The following is a 20,435-nucleotide window of genomic DNA, read 5'->3' on the forward strand; positions in this document are numbered from 1 at the left end:
ACTTAGAAGTTTGTTAAGGCCTTATAGGAGAAATTCAAATAACGTGTGTAGCACTTTAGGGCTTCCAGGAGAACTCTACGGACATATTTTACATGTTTTCAACTTACAAAATCGTCTATGTAAGCCTTAGTTATTCATATAAATTTAGAAAATCACCTGTGTAAGTCATTGTTTTCAGGGTTTCGTACATCACACCCCCCTCCCTCCCCCCTTACCTCGCAATCTGTCGCCTCACCTGTGTTTACTTTGCGCCCAGCCAGCCAGTCGGCTCTTAATCTTATCTTATCTTCATAATATCTGGACCGTCCCTCCTCTCTCTCTCTCTCCTTTCATTCAGTTCAACTATTTTCCAACATCGTATGTTTGCTCCTTTTCATTAAGCAAGTCAGTATGTTTGCTCCTTTTCATTAAGCAAGTCAGTTTTACACAAATAAATCATGTTAGTAAGCAAGTTCTAGCTCACGTTCCCCACCTTAGTCCCCTGTCGTATAAAGAATACTATCATTCCAATCCCTCTAAAATTTAAAAATAATCATATTTCAAATGTAGTTCAATTTAGTTACCAAGCTCCAGCTCTTGTCCTCCGCCTTAGCTCTCTCTCGTATCTTCGTTAGTATCAGTCCAATTTCCCTGAAATTTCTACCCTCTGTATTTCAGACATAGTTTAGTAAATGCAAACAATTATCAAACTCTAGCTCTTGTCCCCAGCTTAGTTCATTTGTACAAAATCATTAGTAACAGTCCAAATTCCCTGAGATTTTTAGCCTCTGTATTTCAGACACCGTAAATAAGATCAAAACAGTTACCAAGCTCCAGCTCTTGTCCTCCGCCTTAGCTCTCTCTCGTATCTTCGTTAGTAACAGATCAATTCCCCTGAAATTTCTACCCGCTGTATTTCAGACACCGTAAATAAAATCAAGTCAGTTATCGAGCTCCAGCTCTTGTCCTCCGCCTTAGCTCTCTCTCGTATCTTCGTTAGTAACAGTCCAATTTCCCTGAAATTTCTACCCTCTGTATTTCAGGCTCCGTAAATAAGATCAAAACAGTTATCGAGCTCCAGCGCTTGTCCCCCACCTTAGTTCGTTTATACAAGATCGTTAGTAACAGTCCAATTTCCCTGAAATTTTTACCCTCTGTATTTCAGACACCGTAAATAAAATCAAGTCAGTTATCGGGCTCCAGCTCTCGTCCCCACCTTAGTTCTCCTTCGTATCTTTGTAAATAACCCATCAATTTCCCTGAAATTTTTACCCTCTGTATTTCAGACATAGTAAATATGAAGTAAACAATTATAAAACTCTAGCTCTTGTCCTCTGTCCAAGCTCACTTTTGTAAAATCATTACTCTCAGTCCAAATCACCCAACTACATTTTCAGACATAGTAAATAAAAACCAGTTCAGTTATCAAGTTTCAACTCTTGTGCCCCAGCTTAGTTCATTTGTGCAAGTTCTTTATTTCCAACTAAATCACCCTGAGATTTAAGATCACCGTATTTCTAACGTAGTAAAATTAATCGGGGCATTAACCAAGCTCCATTTCCTCAGCCTTAGATCATCAGACATAAATATATTCGATCAAGTCCCTCTCCAGCCTATCTGTTTATCAGAGTATTTACTTTACCCTTCTCATCCCCAACGTATCAAAACCTTCAATAATCATACTGTATTTGCATATTTTCTCTATATTCAGCTGTGTTCTTCACATTTTGTCCATGTTTTCTATGTTCACTCCATGTTCTTCAAATGTTCACAGTCCCATTCAGTTCATATTTTCACAAGTATCTCCATTTTTTCTGTAATCTTTCTCTTAGTCTCATTACTTTCTCTACAAATTCTAGTCATATTTTCTATGTTTTCATGTTCATCACATGTTCTCTTTACAACTTTTATACTCAATATTCATGCTAACTTCCATATTTGTGTTCTTTGTCAATATTCATGTTCCTCTACAAGTTCATGTTCCTCACAAGATCACTTCGTTTTTCACCTTCACTTACATGTTTTCTACATTCTTTGTCTTATTCTCCATGTTCTTCACAAGTCCATTGTTCATTCTTTGTATTCCCTATTCTCCTTATCATGTTTTCATGTTCTCTGTAAGTTCATATTCCCAGCATGTTCACTGTATTCATCAACTTTTTCTTACATGTTTTCTGTGTTCACTGTATGTTCACTGTGTTCATTCCCCTACTTAACCTCAATTTTTTATGTTCTTTGTTTCTTTTAACCAATTCGTTTCTTCCATTCACTAACTAGTTCTTTGTCAAATAATATTATACTGCATTACAGTTTCCTCAACAATTTTAGTCACCCAGTTTTTATTTGCAAAACTATGTCAAAGTAATTCTCGTAGTCAACTTAATAGTTCTACCAGCCATGTTCTTAAACAGATCTACTCTTTATTCAGTTCCCAAATTTACAAAGACAAACCTTTCTTGTAACTTCTTAACTAAAAATCTTTCGCCAATCAACTAAAACATAGTCACTTTCGTCATTTCTCAACTAAACTTATTATCCAGTCAACTAAAAATAGTCAGAAATAGCCTCGTTCAACACTGTTCTTAACTAAAACAACCTTTCTCTTAGCTAAAAATTGTCAAAGGAAACTTTTTTCAGTACTTTCTTAACAGGCGCTATGTTTCATCAAGAAAAAATTGTCAAAGGAAACTTTCCAAAACTGTTCATAACTAGCTTTTTATCCATCGTCAATCAACTAAAAATAATAACTTTCATCATTTCTTAACTAAACATATTCCCCAGTCATCAGAAAATAGCCGTGTTCATCATGTTTCATTGTCATTTCATAACTAAAATTATCCATCAATCAACAGAAAAAGTCATATTCATCATTTCGTAACAGCCATTATGTTTTCGTCAAGTAAGAAAATATAGTCAAAGATATCTATCATCGTCGTTCTTAACTTCCATTTATACTTTGTGGAGCACTAAAAATAGTCAAATGTAACTTTTTCAACACTTTTGTAACTAAAATTATATGTCGCTAAGTAAGAAAAATAGTCAAATGTAACTTTTTCAGCACTTTCGTAAAAATTATATGTCGTCAAGTACGAAAAATAGTCAAAGGTGCTCTCCGTGACACCAAAGTTACTCTTCGAGAAATCAAAGACACTCTTCAATACATCAAGGACTTACTCAAAGATACCAAAGTTACACTCTAAGACATCCTTCGAGACATCAAAGACATCCTTTAAGACTTCAAGGGCACTCTTCGAGATATCAAAAGACACTCTCAAACACTCAAAATTTACTCGCATCCTCAAAGTTATTCTCAGAGTCATCAAAAAGTTAATCTCAGTCATCAAAATGCTATTCTCTAAGTAACCTTTCGTTCATCAGAGAATCTTTCTAAGACATCTTCGTTCATTAGAGTTAATCTCAGAGGCATAAAAGTTATTCTCGGAGCTATCAAAATTAATCTCTAAAACAACAAAAGTTAATCTCTGTCATCAAAGTTGATCTGCAAGATATCTTCGAGACATCAAAGTTACTTTTCATTACATCAAAGACGCATTCAAATACTACCCATGTTCTCAGAAGTCATTCTCAAACTCATCAAAGTTATTCAAAGAGCTAACAAAAGTTATTCTCAGAGTCACCTTCGTTCTTCAGAGAAACTTTCCAAAACATCTTTGTTCATCAAAGTTATTTTCAGAGACATCAAAAGTTAATCTCAGAGTTATCCAAAGATATTCTCATGTCCACAAAAGTTAATCCAAGAGACGTCAAAGTTAATCTCAGACATCTTCGTTCATAAAAGTTATTCTCAGAGACATCTAAAGTTATTCTTTAAGACAACAAAGTCTTTCTCAGAGTCATCAAAGTTATTCTCAGAGTCACCTTTGTTATTCAAAGAAGCCTTCCGAGACATCCTCGTTCAACAAAAACTGTCCTCAGAGCCATCAAAAAGTTAAATACCGTCGTCAAAGTTATTCTCTAAGTATCTTTTCGTTCATCAGAGAAGCTTTCTAAGACATCTTTGTTCATCCAAGTTGTTCTCTAAGACATCAATCTTGTTCTCTAAGACATCAAAGATGTTCTCTAAATCATAAAAGTTAATCTCTAAGTTACCTTCGTTCATCAGAGAAACTTTCCAAAACATCTTCGTTCATCAAACTTGTTTTCAAAGTCATCAAATGTTATTCTCGAAGTCATCAAAGATATTTTCAGAGACATCTAAAGTTAATTTCTATGTTATAAAAGTTATTCTCAGAGACATCTAAAGTTAATCTTGGTCATCAAAGTTATTCCCAGAGCTATCAAAGTTATTCCCAGAGCTATCAAAGTTATTCTCAAAATCATAAAAGTTATTCCCAGAGCTATCAAAGTGATCTCTAATTCATCTTCGTTCTCCAAAAAGTTGTTCTCTAAGACACCTTCGTTCATCAAAGAAACTCTCCTTCTTCCATCATGTTATTCTTTAAGACATCTTCAGTCATAAAATTTTCTCTCCAAAATGTAACTAGTTCAGCTTTTCATACCAAACCTGCATTTCTGATAAAATATATTTTCGCAGACACTTTACCCTGAAACTGTTCTCTGAACTATCCTAACTTAACTTACCTTACCTTACCTATCTTACCTAACTTTACCTATCTTACAATACCTTACCTATCTTACCTGACTTTACCTATCTTACCTAACTTAACCTGCATAACCTAACTTTACCTTTACCTTACCTTACCTATCTTACCTAACCTAACCTAACTTTACCTATGTTACCTAACTTAACCTTCATAACCTAACTTTACCTATCCTAACATAACTTACCTTACCTTCCCTATCTTACCTAACTTACCTACATTACCTAACTTAACTTAACCTGCTTTACCTATCTTACCTAACTTAACCTGCATAACCTAACTTTACCTATCCTAACCTAACTTACCTTACCTTACCTACCTTTCCTAACTTAACCTGCTTAACCTATCTTACCTAACTTTACCTATGTTACCTTGCCTTACCTACCTTTCCTAACTTAACCTGCTTAACCTATCTTACCTAACTTTACCTATGTTACCTTACCTTACCTACCTTTCCTAACTTAACCTGCTTAACCTATCTTACCTATCTTACCTAACTTTACCTATCTTACCTAACTTTACCTATGTTACCTTACCTTACCTACCTTTCCTAACTTTACCTATCTTACCTAACTTACCTACATTACCTAACTTAACTTAACCTGCTTTACCTATCTTACCTAACTTAACCTGCATAACCTAACTTTACCTATCCTAACCTAACTTACCTTACCTTACCTATCTTACCTAATTTATCCTGCTTAACCTATCTTACCTATCTTACCTAACTTTACCTATCTTACCTAACTTAACTTTCATAACCTAACTTTACCTATCCTAACATAACTTACCTTACCTTCCCTATCTTACCTAACTTTACCTATCCTATCCTAACCTAACTTGTCTTACCTAACTTAATCTTACTTTCCCAAACTGATGTATCCTAACTTATCTAGTCCAACCAGACATGCTCTAACTTACATAAGTATTCCTTCTCGTCTTTTGTGTTTCGTCAATCATTGTCTCATATTCATTTACTCATTTCATTAGTTAATTTCTCAAATGGTCACTTATGCATTTCAAGTTCTATTTGTTAGAGATTCGATATTTAAGCATTTCAAAGGATTTTTGTTATATATGGGAACTTACTCATTTCAAGGGATAATTTCTCAAATGGACGTTTTTGCATTTCAAGTGTTATTTGTTTAAGATTGGGTATTTAACCATTTCAAAGGTTTTTCTTATATATGGGAACTTACTCGTTTCAAGGGCCAATTTCTCAAATGGTCATTTTTGCAGATCAAGGGTTATTTGTTAAAGTTCATCAAGTTGCTCATAAGTTGTATTTATTATGATTGTTATCATTTATTCTTATTCCCCAACCCCTTAACCTAACCTCTTGTAATCTTAGTGTATTTAGTAGGTTCTATCTTATGTTCTTATTCCCCAACCCCTTAACCTAACCTCTTGTAATCTTAGTGTATTTAGTAGGTTCTATCTTATGTTCTTATTCCCCAACCCCTTAACCTAACCTCTTGTAATCTTAGTGTATTTAGTAGGTTCTATCTTATGTTCTTATTCCCCAACCCCTTAACCTAACCTCTTGTAATCTTAGTGTATTTAGTAGGTTCTAGCTTATGTTCTTATTCCCAACCCCTTAACCTAACCTTTCAGATGTAGTTTGTTGAATATATTATCCTTTTCCTAACCTTTTTACCCAAACCATCTTTCCTTCTTTACTTTGATTCTCCTACTCCTTCTAACCCTCCTTTTCTATCTCTCTCCCTTATTCTCTCTCTTCCTCCCCCTCTCTCTCCCTCATTTGCTCAAATGCTCTCTTCTTTCTTAAATTCAAGTCTTATTGCTCCCATTCTCACACCCTCATTCTCATTCACTTAGTTTTTCTTTTTCTCAATTCAAGTCTTAGTGCTCCCATGCCCACACTCTCTCTCATTCTCTCTTCTTTGGCCCCATTTTCTTCCGCCCCCTCTCTCTTACTCCTTGCTCTTCTTTCATGCTCTCACTCCCTTGAGCTCTTGTTTCTCAATTTCAAGTCTTAGTAGATCTGATTCTTTACTATTGTAATTTTATTATTACTATGATAAAGAATGAACTTATATGTGAAAACAAAGTAAAGAATGAAAGAAGGTTAAGTGGGATGGTGGGTTTGGGTAAAAATATGCAAAAAGGATAATATATTCAACAAACTACATCTGAAAGGTTAGGTTAAGGGGTTGGGAATAAGAACATAAGCTAGAACCTACTAAATACACTAAGATTACAAGAGGTTAGGTTAAGGGGTTGGGGAATAAGAACATAAGATAGAACCTACTAAATACACTAAGATTACAAGAGGTTAGGTTAAGGGGTTGGGGAATAAGAACATAAGATAGAACCTACTAAATACACTAAGATTACAAGAGGTTAGGTTAAGGGGTTGGGGAATAAGAACATAAGATAGAACCTACTAAATACACTAAGATTACAAGAGGTTAGGTTAAGGGGTTGGGGAATAAGAATAAATGATAACAATCATAATAAATACAACTTATGAGCAACTTGATGAACTTTAACAAATAACCCTTGATCTGCAAAAATGACCATTTGAGAAATTGGCCCTTGAAACGAGTAAGTTCCCATATATAAGAAAAACCTTTGAAATGGTTAAATACCCAATCTTAAACAAATAACACTTGAAATGCAAAAACGTCCATTTGAGAAATTATCCCTTGAAATGAGTAAGTTCCCATATATAACAAAAATCCTTTGAAATGCTTAAATATCGAATCTCTAACAAATAGAACTTGAAATGCATAAGTGACCATTTGAGAAATTAACTAATGAAATGAGTAAATGAATATGAGACAATGATTGACGAAACACAAAAGACGAGAAGGAATACTTATGTAAGTTAGAGCATGTCTGGTTGGACTAGATAAGTTAGGATACATCAGTTTGGGAAAGTAAGATTAAGTTAGGTAAGACAAGTTAGGTTAGGATAGGATAGGTAAAGTTAGGTAAGATAGGGAAGGTAAGGTAAGTTATGTTAGGATAGGTAAAGTTAGGTTATGAAAGTTAAGTTAGGTAAGATAGGTAAAGTTAGGTAAGATAGGTAAGATAGGTTAAGCAGGATAAATTAGGTAAGATAGGTAAGGTAAGGTAAGTTAGGTTAGGATAGGTAAAGTTAGGTTATGCAGGTTAAGTTAGGTAAGATAGGTAAAGCAGGTTAAGTTAAGTTAGGTAATGTAGGTAAGTTAGGTAAGATAGGTAAAGTTAGGAAAGGTAGGTAAGGTAAGGTAACATAGGTAAAGTTAGGTAAGATAGGTAAAGTTAGGTAAGATAGGTAAGATAGGTTAAGCAGGTTAAGTTAGGAAAGGTAGGTAAGGTAAGGTAACATAGGTAAAGTTAGGTAAGATAGGTTAAGCAGGTTAAGTTAGGAAAGGTAGGTAAGGCAAGGTAACATAGGTAAAGTTAGGTAAGATAGGTTAAGCAGGTTAAGTTAGGAAAGGTAGGTAAGGTAAGGTAAGTTAGGTTAGGATAGGTAAAGTTAGGTTATGCAGGTTAAGTTAGGTAAGATAGGTAAAGCAGGTTAAGTTAAGTTAGGTAATGTAGGTAAGTTAGGTAAGATAGGGAAGGTAAGGTAAGTTATGTTAGGATAGGTAAAGTTAGGTTATGAAGGTTAAGTTAGGTAACATAGGTAAAGTTAGGTTAGGTTAGGTAAGATAGGTAAGGTAAGGTAAAGGTAAAGTTAGGTTATGCAGGTTAAGTTAGGTAAGATAGGTAAAGTCAGGTAAGATAGGTAAGGTATTGTAAGATAGGTAAAGTTAGGTAAGATAGGTAAGGTAAGGTAAGTTAAGTTAGGATAGTTCAGAGAACAGTTTTAGGGTAAAGTGTCTGCGAAAATATATTTTATCAGAAATGCAGGTTTGGTATGAAAAGCTGAACTAGTTACATTTTGGAGAGAAAATTTTATGACTGAAGATGTCTTAAAGAATAACATGATGGAAGAAGGAGAGTTTCTTTGATGAACGAAGGTGTCTTAGAGAACAACTTTTTGGAGAACGAAGATGAATTAGAGATCACTTTGATAGCTCTGGGAATAACTTTTATGATTTTGAGAATAACTTTGATAGCTCTGGGAATAACTTTGATAGCTCTGGGAATAACTTTGATGACCAAGATTAACTTTAGATGTCTCTGAGAATAACTTTTATAACATAGAAATTAACTTTAGATGTCTCTGAAAATATCTTTGATGACTTCGAGAATAACATTTGATGACTTTGAAAACAAGTTTGATGAACGAAGATGTTTTGGAAAGTTTCTCTGATGAACGAAGGTAACTTAGAGATTAACTTTTATGATTTAGAGAACATCTTTGATGTCTTAGAGAACAAGATTGATGTCTTAGAGAACAACTTGGATGAACAAAGATGTCTTAGAAAGCTTCTCTGATGAACGAAAAGATACTTAGAGAATAACTTTGACGACGGTATTTAACTTTTTGATGGCTCTGAGGACAGTTTTTGTTGAACGAGGATGTCTCGGAAGGCTTCTTTGAATAACAAAGGTGACTCTGAGAATAACTTTGATGACTCTGAGAAAGACTTTGTTGTCTTAAAGAATAACTTTAGATGTCTCTGAGAATAACTTTTATGAACGAAGATGTCTGAGATTAACTTTGACGTCTCTTGGATTAACTTTTGTGGACATGAGAATATCTTTGGATAACTCTGAGATTAACTTTTGATGTCTCTGAAAATAACTTTGATGAACAAAGATGTTTTGGAAAGTTTCTCTGAAGAACGAAGGTGACTCTGAGAATAACTTTTGTTAGCTCTTTGAATAACTTTGATGAGTTTGAGAATGACTTCTGAGAACATGGGTAGTATTTGAATGCGTCTTTGATGTAATGAAAAGTAACTTTGATGTCTCGAAGATATCTTGCAGATCAACTTTGATGACAGAGATTAACTTTTGTTGTTTTAGAGATTAATTTTGATAGCTCCGAGAATAACTTTTATGCCTCTGAGATTAACTCTAATGAACGAAGATGTCTTAGAAAGATTCTCTGATGAACGAAAGGTTACTTAGAGAATAGCATTTTGATGACTGAGATTAACTTTTTGATGACTCTGAGAATAACTTTGAGGATGCGAGTAAATTTTGAGTGTTTGAGAGTGTCTTTTGATATCTCGAAGAGTGCCCTTGAAGTCTTAAAGGATGTCTTTGATGTCTCGAAGGATGTCTTAGAGTGTAACTTTGGTATCTTTGAGTAAGTCCTTGATGTATTGAAGAGTGTCTTTGATTTCTCGAAGAGTAACTTTGGTGTCACGGAGAGCACCTTTGACTATTTTTCGTACTTGGCGACATATAATTTTAGTTACAAAAGTGTTGAAAAAGTTACATTTGACTATTTTTCTTACTTAGCGACATATAATTTTAGTTACAAAAGTGTTGAAAAAGTTACATTTGACTATTTTTAGTGCTCCACAAAGTATAAATGGAAGTTAAGAACGACGATGATAGATATCTTTGACTATATTTTCTTACTTGACGAAAACATAATGGCTGTTACGAAATGATGAATATGACTTTTTCTGTTGATTGATGGATAATTTTAGTTATGAAATGACAATGAAACATGATGAACACGGCTATTTTCTGATGACTGGGGAATATGTTTAGTTAAGAAATGATGAAAGTTATTATTTTTAGTTGATTGACGATGGATAAAAAGCTAGTTATGAACAGTTTTGGAAAGTTTCCTTTGACAATTTTTTCTTGATGAAACATAGCGCCTGTTAAGAAAGTACTGAAAAAAGTTTCCTTTGACAATTTTTAGCTAAGAGAAAGGTTGTTTTAGTTAAGAACAGTGTTGAACGAGGCTATTTCTGACTATTTTTAGTTGACTGGATAATAAGTTTAGTTGAGAAATGACGAAAGTGACTATGTTTTAGTTGATTGGCGAAAGATTTTTAGTTAAGAAGTTACAAGAAAGGTTTGTCTTTGTAAATTTGGGAACTGAATAAAGAGTAGATCTGTTTAAGAACATGGCTGGTAGAACTATTAAGTTGACTACGAGAATTACTTTGACATAGTTTTGCAAATAAAAACTGGGTGACTAAAATTGTTGAGGAAACTGTAATGCAGTATAATATTATTTGACAAAGAACTAGTTAGTGAATGGAAGAAACGAATTGGTTAAAAGAAACAAAGAACATAAAAAATTGAGGTTAAGTAGGGGAATGAACACAGTGAACATACAGTGAACACAGAAAACATGTAAGAAAAAGTTGATGAATACAGTGAACATGCTGGGAATATGAACTTACAGAGAACATGAAAACATGATAAGGAGAATAGGGAATACAAAGAATGAACAATGGACTTGTGAAGAACATGGAGAATAAGACAAAGAATGTAGAAAACATGTAAGTGAAGGTGAAAAACGAAGTGATCTTGTGAGGAACATGAACTTGTAGAGGAACATGAATATTGACAAAGAACACAAATATGGAAGTTAGCATGAATATTGAGTATAAAAGTTGTAAAGAGAACATGTGATGAACATGAAAACATAGAAAATATGACTAGAATTTGTAGAGAAAGTAATGAGACTAAGAGAAAGATTACAGAAAAAATGGAGATACTTGTGAAAATATGAACTGAATGGGACTGTGAACATTTGAAGAACATGGAGTGAACATAGAAAACATGGACAAAATGTGAAGAACACAGCTGAATATAGAGAAAATATGCAAATACAGTATGATTATTGAAGGTTTTGATACGTTGGGGATGAGAAGGGTAAAGTAAATACTCTGATAAACAGATAGGCTGGAGAGGGACTTGATCGAATATATTTATGTCTGATGATCTAAGGCTGAGGAAATGGAGCTTGGTTAATGCCCCGATTAATTTTACTACGTTAGAAATACGGTGATCTTAAATCTCAGGGTGATTTAGTTGGAAATAAAGAACTTGCACAAATGAACTAAGCTGGGGCACAAGAGTTGAAACTTGATAACTGAACTGGTTTTTATTTACTATGTCTGAAAATGTAGTTGGGTGATTTGGACTGAGAGTAATGATTTTACAAAAGTGAGCTTGGACAGAGGACAAGAGCTAGAGTTTTATAATTGTTTACTTCATATTTACTATGTCTGAAATACAGAGGGTAAAAATTTCAGGGAAATTGATGGGTTATTTACAAAGATACGAAGGAGAACTAAGGTGGGGACGAGAGCTGGAGCCCGATAACTGACTTGATTTTATTTACGGTGTCTGAAATACAGAGGGTAAAAATTTCAGGGAAATTGGACTGTTACTAACGATCTTGTATAAACGAACTAAGGTGGGGGACAAGCGCTGGAGCTCGATAACTGTTTTGATCTTATTTACGGAGCCTGAAATACAGAGGGTAGAAATTTCAGGGAAATTGGACTGTTACTAACGAAGATACGAGAGAGAGCTAAGGCGGAGGACAAGAGCTGGAGCTCGATAACTGACTTGATTTTATTTACGGTGTCTGAAATACAGCGGGTAGAAATTTCAGGGGAATTGATCTGTTACTAACGAAGATACGAGAGAGAGCTAAGGCGGAGGACAAGAGCTGGAGCTTGGTAACTGTTTTGATCTTATTTACGGTGTCTGAAATACAGAGGCTAAAAATCTCAGGGAATTTGGACTGTTACTAATGATTTTGTACAAATGAACTAAGCTGGGGACAAGAGCTAGAGTTTGATAATTGTTTGCATTTACTAAACTATGTCTGAAATACAGAGGGTAGAAATTTCAGGGAAATTGGACTGATACTAACGAAGATACGAGAGAGAGCTAAGGCGGAGGACAAGAGCTGGAGCTTGGTAACTAAATTGAACTACATTTGAAATATGATTATTTTTAAATTTTAGAGGGATTGGAATGATAGTATTCTTTATACGACAGGGGACTAAGGTGGGGAACGTGAGCTAGAACTTGCTTACTAACATGATTTATTTGTGTAAAACTGACTTGCTTAATGAAAAGGAGCAAACATACTGACTTGCTTAATGAAAAGGAGCAAACATACGATGTTGGAAAATAGTTGAACTGAATGAAAGGAGAGAGAGAGAGAGGAGGGACGGTCCAGATATTATGAAGATAAGATAAGATTAAGAGCCGACTGGCTGGCTGGGCGCAAAGTAAACACAGGTGAGGCGACAGATTGCGAGGTAAGGGGGGAGGGAGGGGGGTGTGATGTACGAAACCCTGAAAACAATGACTTACACAGGTGATTTTCTAAATTTATATGAATAACTAAGGCTTACATAGACGATTTTGTAAGTTGAAAACATGTAAAATATGTCCGTAGAGTTCTCCTGGAAGCCCTAAAGTGCTACACACGTTATTTGAATTTCTCCTATAAGGCCTTAACAAACTTCTAAGTCTCGGAAATTATTTTTCTCATAAGAAATCCATACTTCTAAAATCTGTGACACAAAATTTACCTGAAAACCCTGGCTCACACGCGAGATATTGGAACCTCAAAACCCTGGCTCACAGACACGATATTTCCCAGAAACAAAATATCGTCTTTGAGTCGTACGACTCACAGACGATATCTGGCCGGAAAAAAAAAATATCGTCTGTGAGTCTTACACCCTACTACTCACCGTGACCACCACCACCACACTCCACCATCACCGTGGCCACCACCACCACACTCCACCATCACCGTGGCCACCACCACCACCACACTCCACCATCACCGTGACCACCACCACCACACTCCACCATCACCGTGACCACCACCACCACACTCCACCATCACCGTGACCACCACCACCACACTCCACCATCACCGTGGCCACCACCACCACCACCACACCCCACCATCACCGTGACCACCACCACCACACCCCACCATCACCGTGACCACCACCACCACACCCCACCATCACCGTGACCACCACCACCACACCCCACCATCACCGTGGCCACCACCACCACACTCCACCATCACCGTGACCACCACCACCACACCCCACCATCACCGTGACCACCACCACCACACTCCACCATCACCGTGGCCACCACCACCACACCCCACCATCACCGTGACCACCACCACCACACCCCACCATCACCGTGACCACCACCACCACCACCACACCCCACCATCACCGTGACCACCACCACCACACCCCACCATCACCGTGACCACCACCACCACACCCCACCATCACCGTGACCACCACCACCACCACACCCCACCATCACCGTGACCACCACCACCACCACACCCCACCATCACCGTGACCACCACCACCACACCCCACCATCACCGTGACCACCACCACCACCACACCCCACCATCACCGTGACCACCACCACACTCCACCATCACCGTGGCCACCACCACCACCACCACACCCCACCATCACCGTGACCACCACCACCACCACACCCCACCATCACCGTGACCACCACCACCACACCCCACCATCACCGTGACCACCACCACCACCACACCCCACCATCACCGTGACCACCACCACACTCCACCATCACCGTGGCCACCACCACCACCACCACACTCCACCATCACCGTGACCACCACCACCACACTCCACCATCACCGTGGCCACCACCACCACACTCCACCATCACCGTGGCCACCACCACCACCACACCCCACCATCACCGTGACCACCACCACCACACCCCACCATCACCGTGACCACCACCACCACCACACCCCACCATCACCGTGACCACCACCACACTCCACCATCACCGTGGCCACCACCACCACCACCACACTCCACCATCACCGTGGCCACCACCACCACACTCCACCATCACCGTGGCCACCACCACCACCACCACACCCCACCATCACCGTGACCACCACCACCACACTCCACCATCACCGTGGCCACCACCACCACACTCCACCATCACCGTGACCACCACCACCACACTCCACCATCACCGTGACCACCACCACCACACTCCACCATCACTGTGACCACCACCACCACACTCCACCATCACCGTGACCACCACCACCACACCCCACCATCACCGTGACCACCACCACCACCACACTCCACCATCACCGTGGCCACCACCACCACACTCCACCATCACCGTGACCACCACCACCACACTCCACCATCACTGTGACCACCACCACCACACTCCACCATCACCGTGACCACCACCACCACCACACTCCACCATCACCGTGACCACCACCACCACACTCCACCATCACCGTGACCACCACCACCACACTCCACCATCACCGTGGCCACCACCACCACACCCCACCATCACCGTGACCACCACCACCACACCCCACCATCACCGTGACCACCACCACCACACCCCACCATCACCGTGACCACCACCACCACACTCCACCATCACCGTGACCACCACCACCACACCCCACCATCACCGTGACCACCACCACACTCCACCATCACCGTGGCCACCACCACCACACTCCACCATCACCGTGACCACCACCACCACACTCCACCATCACCGTGACCACCACCACCACACCCCACCATCACCGTGACCACCACCACCACACTCCACCATCACCGTGGCCACCACCACCACACTCCACCATCACCGTGGCCACCACCACCACACTCCACCATCACCGTGACCACCACCACCACACTCCACCATCACCGTGACCACCACCACCACACTCCACCATCACCGTGACCACCACCACCACACTCCACCATCACCGTGACCACCACCACCACACTCCACCATCACCGTGACCACCACCACCACACTCCACCATCACCGTGACCACCACCACCACACTCCACCATCACCGTGACCACCACCACCACACTCCACCATCACCGTGACCACCACCACCACCACACCCCACCATCACCGTGACCACCACCACCACACCCCACCATCACCGTGACCACCACCACCACCACACCCCACCATCACCGTGACCACCACCACCACACTCCACCATCACCGTGGCCACCACCACCACCACACCCCACCATCACCGTGACCACCACCACCACACTCCACCATCACCGTGGCCACCACCACCACACTCCACCATCACTGTGACCACCACCACCACACTCCACCATCACTGTGGCCACCACCACCACACTCCACCATCACTGTGACCACCACCACCACACCCCACCATCACCGTGACCACCACCACCACACTCCACCATCACCGTGGCCACCACCACCACACTCCACCATCACTGTGGCCACCACCACTACCACACTCCACCATCACCGTGACCACCACCACCACACTCCACCATCACCGTGGCCACCACCACCACACTCCACCATCACTGTGGCCACCACCACCACCACACTCCACCATCACCGTGACCACCACCACCACACTCCACCATCACCGTGACCACCACCACCACACTCCACCATCACCGTGACCACCACCACCACACTCCACCATCACCGTGGCCACCACCACCACACTCCACCATCACCGTGACCACCACCACCACACTCCACCATCACCGTGGCCACCACCACCACACTCCACCATCACCGTGACCACCACCACCACACCCCACCATCACCGTGACCACCACCACCACACCCCACCATCACCGTGACCACCACCACCACACCCCACCATCACCGTGACCACCACCACCACACCCCACCATCACCGTGACCACCACCACCACCACCACACCCCACCATCACCGTGGCCACCACCACCACCACCACACCCCACCATCACCGTGACCACCACCACCACACCCCACCATCACCGTGACCACCACCACCACACCCCACCATCACCGTGACCACCACCACCACACCCCACCATCACCGTGACCACCACCACCACACCCCACCATCACCGTGACCACCACCACCACACTCCACCATCACCGTGACCACCACCACCACCACCACACCCCACCATCACCGTGGCCACCACCACCACCACCACACCCCACCATCACCGTGGCCACCACCACCACCACCACACCCCACCATCACCGTGACCACCACCACCACCACCACACCCCACCATCACCGTGGCCACCACCACCACCACCACACCCCACCATCACCGTGACCACCACCACCACACCCCACCATCACCGTGACCACCACCACCACCACCACACCCCACCATCACCGTGGCCACCACCACCACCACCACACCCCACCATCACCGTGACCACCACCACCACCACCACCACCACACTCCACCATCACCGTGACCACCACCACCACCACCACACCCCACCATCACCGTGGCCACCACCACCACCACCACACCCCACCATCACCGTGACCACCACCACCACCACCACACCCCACCATCACCGTGACCACCACCACCACCACCACACCCCACCATCACCGTGGCCACCACCACCACCACCACACCCCACCATCACCGTGACCACCACCACCACACCCCACCATCACCGTGACCACCACCACCACACCCCACCATCACCGTGACCACCACCACCACACCCCACCATCACCGTGACCACCACCACCACACCCCACCATCACCGTGACCACCACCACCACACTCCACCATCACCGTGACCACCACCACCACACCCCACCATCACCGTGACCACCACCACCACACTCCACCATCACCGTGGCCACCACCACCACACCCCACCATCACCGTGGCCACCACCACCACCACCACACCCCACCATCACCGTGACCACCACCACCACACCCCACCATCACCGTGGCCACCACCACCACACCCCACCATCACCGTGACCACCACCACCACACCCCACCATCACCGTGACCACCACCACCACACCCCACCATCACCGTGACCACCACCACCACACCCCACCATCACCGTGGCCACCACCACCACACCCCACCATCACCGTGGCCACCACCACCACCACCACACCCCACCATCACCGTGACCACCACCACCACACCCCACCATCACCGTGACCACCACCACCACACTCCACCATCACCGTGGCCACCACCACCACCACACCCCACCATCACCGTGGCCACCACCACCACCACCACACCCCACCATCACCGTGACCACCACCACCACACCCCACCATCACCGTGGCCACCACCACCACACCCCACCATCACCGTGACCACCACCACCACACCCCACCATCACCGTGACCACCACCACCACACCCCACCATCACCGTGACCACCACCACCACACCCCACCATCACCGTGACCACCACCACCACACCCCACCATCACATACATACACCATTCACAGACTCCACCAAGGCCTAACCTCTATAATATTTTCGCCAATCCCACTCGGTGATCAAAACACAGGAGCTCCCTGAGCGATAACATGCTGACGGCGATGACAATAACAGATAGGGAGACCTTATCTGCTTGTAGCAAGTTGATCCACTGCGGTGAACAAGAAAGAGGGAAGGTTGACAGGTGTGTAGCGGGTGTGTTGTGGGAACCGACCTGTGAGATTTATATTTATTTAATTTATATGAATTTATATTTACTTTAATTTATATACTTCGATAGCAATTTGTATGATGTTAAGTGGACTGTATTTCTGCAATAATCTCATAATCTCACAAATCGATCCTCTACACATTAGGGGGGGTTTATATTAATTGAATTTATATATATGCAGCCAATCAAACTACAGTAATAGACTACATACATTGAAGAGGTTCCTTATCTTATAGTTCAGCAGGCCTTAGTCCACCAGGTATAACCAGGATGTAGACACCACATTTTCCCTCTTTGAGGTAGCTTCCATCACCCTGGTAACTGATGCACAAAGCATGCTTCCTCGTCTTGACCTGTCAAAAGGGCGCTAGCTGTAAAGCCAGAATCCTAATATATGACAGGTATATCAGAGAAAACACTGTACAAGGAACCATGAAGACCTGGCTTAATTACCTTTAGTATGAGGCTATCTCGTGCTCTAACCGGTCCACCCTATATCCAATGACATTAATGGCCATAAATGAAAGATAAACGGGTTTCGGAAAGACACTTCCCTTGAAATTGATGACAGCGTGTTGATGATGGCAGATCACCACTCTGATCTTCCATAACACTTCGTCCAAGAGAATTTAACAGGAGCCGAATTGCTCCCGTGAGCCTCTGGTCTAGTATAAACAATGGCTGCCCCTCTTTCCTCACCCTGATGCCTGGCTTACATTGTCCAGATGACAGAAAGTGATAGAAGGGTCACATTTACTCTACTTTAATATTGATAATTAAGTTAATTTATATGAGATGTTTTTATGATGGTAAAGTCCAAAGACTAATGTATTTAAGAATAATTCCCACCATAATAGGTGGAGAATTTATAATAGATTGTGGTAATGATATCCTGTTTTCTATAGACGGTAATTCCACTACAAGTTACGTTTTCTATGGGTTAACTTGTTTATACAACACAGCTATTATCTGTCTGTATGATATTATTATTAAATGGTGTCGGATTTTCCGACATGTGTAGCAGCAACATGGTGTAGTGGATAGCATCATGGAACATGTGACACGAAGGAAAGTTCAGGCTAAAGTGTATTTTATTAGAGAGATTGTTCTGGGGTAAATCTGCTGGTGATTTGATTATTAATCCAAGAAATTGTATCGAATTGTATTTATTATTCACCCGCCAAACCCCAGCTGTTTATGAATGAAAAACTGTTTACACACGACTCAACTGATGACGTTCGGACATTTCTGGAAAAAGTGCTTCACTGATGAATTTTGTTCGCACCACAACACTGTAAATGCTTCACCCAGGTTACGGGCAGCTTGGGGCCAGTAACGGGGGGTTTTCTGTTAACATGTCTTATTACTCTTGAATGATCCCACCCAAAGTCAATGGTCAGTTCTCAAGAATTGGCGGGAGCAACTAACAGTGCAAGGAATAAAGGGGGGGATAAACCACACACAATTACACCTTCAACAATATATTATCTATAATAGTATAACTACACATATGTACACTGTGTCACTGTCACCCAGAACACTCAACAGATCTGCAGTGTTCATCAAATACCGGTGAGTCCACTACCTCCAGTAATGGACTCGCCCACGTCGTCCACGCTCTATGGAAATCACCAGTGAGTTCACCTTCCTCAACATGGGCCAGTCCACACACCGTATCATCACGGTGTCCCAATACCCAACATCCGCTCTCCAGAAACACACTGGCAGAGGGCTTCAGCAACATGCCGACAGGGTTCTCAAATAATCACGTACAGGGGTAGCTAATACCCTGGCAGAAGTCTCTAGCAACACACTAGCAGCACTCTTCAGCAGACGAACGCTTCTGTTGTCTTGTAACTCCTCTTGGCCAAATCCCGGGTACGTTGGTTCCTGGTTCAACGCTACATAAATCCAACAGCTAACACACTGCTACTACCGACGGCGGTCACTTTGTCCTCTCACAGCACCAAGTCAGGAGTTCTGGACTGCCCAAGGTGAACTACCTTCTACAACGCAATCGCCTCCTCACATCACCTCCGTGAACATAAGCGTCATAAGCTAAACAGACAGTATACTGGGTGACTTTAGGATAACACCAACTGGAGAACTGTCATTGTAATTGCATGGACAACCTAGATGGCGTTGATATCATTATGCCACCCACTAGAGGTCATCATCATTGACCTCACCTCCTAACTGAGGTATGAAACAGGAGCCTTTCACCGACGCCACACCACTGTCAACAGATGGCGTTGTCTGCGTCTCACCTCAGACATGGGAGTTGGAATGTAGGTCCATAGATGGCGCCAAAATCGCCACTCCCCACTCCTGCGAAGGTGTTGATACCATAACAACCCACGTACTACAAATACAAATAATCGCCAACAGAACCTAAA

General features: G+C 42.3%; 1 protein-coding gene across 1 annotated transcript in view; it reads left to right on the forward strand.

Moving 5' to 3' along the window:
* Window positions 1–20,435, forward strand: part of LOC123772757 (uncharacterized) — a gene marked incomplete in the record, with an annotated part of 455,577 nt that overhangs the window by 175,308 nt on the left and 259,834 nt on the right.

This window comes from Procambarus clarkii, chromosome 50, assembly GCF_040958095.1.
Source record: "Procambarus clarkii isolate CNS0578487 chromosome 50, FALCON_Pclarkii_2.0, whole genome shotgun sequence".
Lineage (NCBI taxonomy): Eukaryota > Metazoa > Arthropoda > Malacostraca > Decapoda > Cambaridae > Procambarus > Procambarus clarkii.